This window comes from Nerophis lumbriciformis, linkage group LG01 (assembly GCF_033978685.3).
Source record: "Nerophis lumbriciformis linkage group LG01, RoL_Nlum_v2.1, whole genome shotgun sequence".
Classification (NCBI taxonomy): Eukaryota; Metazoa; Chordata; class Actinopteri; order Syngnathiformes; family Syngnathidae; genus Nerophis; species Nerophis lumbriciformis.
Genome location: NC_084548.2, coordinates 64,174,941 through 64,177,500, shown reverse-complemented (window position 1 = coordinate 64,177,500; position 2,560 = coordinate 64,174,941).

The following is a 2,560-nucleotide window of genomic DNA, read 5'->3' as shown; positions in this document are numbered from 1 at the left end:
ATATGTTGCTCCAAAACCTGAGTTAGAGCCATTTACTCTTTCTGTCCGTCAAATTCATGACGTCACTAAAGGGGTTGGCTCAAGGCCAAGTGCCAGTCTACTTAGGGAGGGGCTGGGATCTTGCTCAGGTGTTGCTGAGTAGAGGTGCAACGTTTTTTGACTGTGCCAGGCTATGATTTGTTTGCTCCCGTTTATTTTCCGTTTTTGTTACAAAGTGAGTTTGATTTACGTGACTGGATGTTAATAAATATTTATGTTAAACATGGACACAATTCTGGACATCAATTATTAGCCAGCTGCACACGTCTAAACTAGCTTCAGTTATATTCGGCAACCAGTAGCAGTAAGAGTATAGGACTTTACCGCTACAACCTGTATATACCTTTCAGCATTTATAGCGCCTTCCCAGATGTGTAAGTGACCCATGTCTTCGGCACTAATACACCCCCATACCATCACAGATGCTGGCTTTTCAACTTTGCGCCTATAACAATCCGGATGGTTCTTTTCCTCTTTGGTCCAGAGGACACGACATCCACAGTTTCCAAAAACAATTTGAAATGTGGACTTGTCAGACCACAGAACACTTTTCCACTTTGTATCAGTCCATCTTAGATGAGCTCAGGCCCAGCGAAGCCGACGGCGTTTCTGGGTGTTGTTGATAAACTGTTTTCGCCTTGCATAGGAGAGTTTTAACTTGCACTTACAGATGTAGCGACCAACTTTAGTTACTGACAGTGGGTTTCTGAAGTGTTCCTGAGCCCATGTGGTGACATCCTTTACACACTGATGTCGCTTGTTGATGCAGTACAGCCTGAGGGATCGGAGGTCACGGGCTTAGTTGCTTACGTGCAGTGATTTCTCCAGATTCTCTGAACTCTTTGATGATATTACGGACCGTAGATGGTGAAATCCCTAAATTCCTTGCAAAAGCTGGTTCAGAAAAGTTTTTCTTAAACTGTTCAACAATTTGCTCACGAATTTGTTGACAAAGTGGTGACCCTCGCCCCATCCTTGTTTGTGAATGACTGAGCATTTCATGGAATCTACTTTTATACCCAATCATGGCACCCACCTGTTCCCAATTTGCCTGTTCACCTGTGGGATGTTCTAAATAAGTGTTTGACGAGCATTCCTCATTTTTATCAGTATTTATTGCCACCTTTCCCAACTTCTTTGTCAGTGTTGCTGGCATCAAATTCTAAAGTTATTGATTATTTGCAAAAAAAAAAAAATCTTTATCAGTTTGAACATCAAATATGTTGTTTTTGTAGCATATTCAACTGAATATGGGTTAAAATGGTTAGCAAGTCATTGTATTTCGTTTATATTTACATCTAACACAATTTCCCAACTCATATGGAAACGGGTTTGTATAAATATAAATATATATATATATATATATATATATATATATATATATATATATATATATATATATAAATAAGAGAAATACTTGAATTTCAGTGTTCATTTATTTACATATATACACACACATAACACTCATCTACTCATTGTTGAGTTAAGGGTTGAATTGTCCATCCTTGTTCTATTCTCTGTCACTATTTTTCTAACCATGCTGAACAACCTCTCTGATGATGCATTCTGCTTCGTCTCCTTGTTGTGTGCGCAGTTGTGCACTGCACTCTCTAAAAGCCGTAGATGTTATTGTCACATATGCATGTACAGTAGATGGCAGTATTGCCCTGTTTAAGAGTGTCACAACATTGCTGTTTACGGCAGACAAACTGCTTTACGGTAGACAAAAACGTGACTGCTGTTGTTGTGTGTTGTTTCCGCGCTGGGAGGACGTTAATGAAACTGCCTAACAATAAACCCACATAAGAAACTAAGAACTCGCCCTCGATCATTCTACAGTTATAACGTGATTGGGCAGGCACACTGTTTATATTGTGGGAAAGCGGACGTGAAAACAGACTGTCGACACGTCACTCCGGTCCGCCTGAATTTCGGGAGATTTTCGGGAGAAAATTTGTCCCGGGAGGTTTTCGGGAGAAGCACTGAATTTCGGGAGTCTCCCGGAAAATCCGGGTGGGTTGGCAAGTATGCCAGACTGTATCTCACGGCACACTAGTGTGCCGCGGCACATTGGTTGAAAAACACTGACTTGTAACATATAATAATATTCTATTACTGTTAAGCAAACGATGAATATAAAAACATGTGTCCTTTATCATAGCTACACGTATGACAAAAAAGCACATGAAAATCAGTGGTATTCGGTGAGGTAAAATGAATTAAATGCGCTAACAGTTCATTGCTCCTGCCAAATAAATTGCACTGAGTGGAGCAGATCACCACTCCAAGATGGCGGCCCCGCGTCTCGTCAGCGCCAGTAGGCAGTAGCGCTCGATGCTGCGTCTACTTATAAAATGTCTATGCTCCACACCAGCAGTTGGCGCTGATGAGCACCAGAAGCAGTTGAGCAACTATTTTAATCCGAAGAGACTTGGCACGCAGGCGTCTCAAATCGCTACAGCGGGAATTTATCTCCCACGGTGGGATTGTAATTTCTAAATCTAGTTTATGTTTGCGCTTC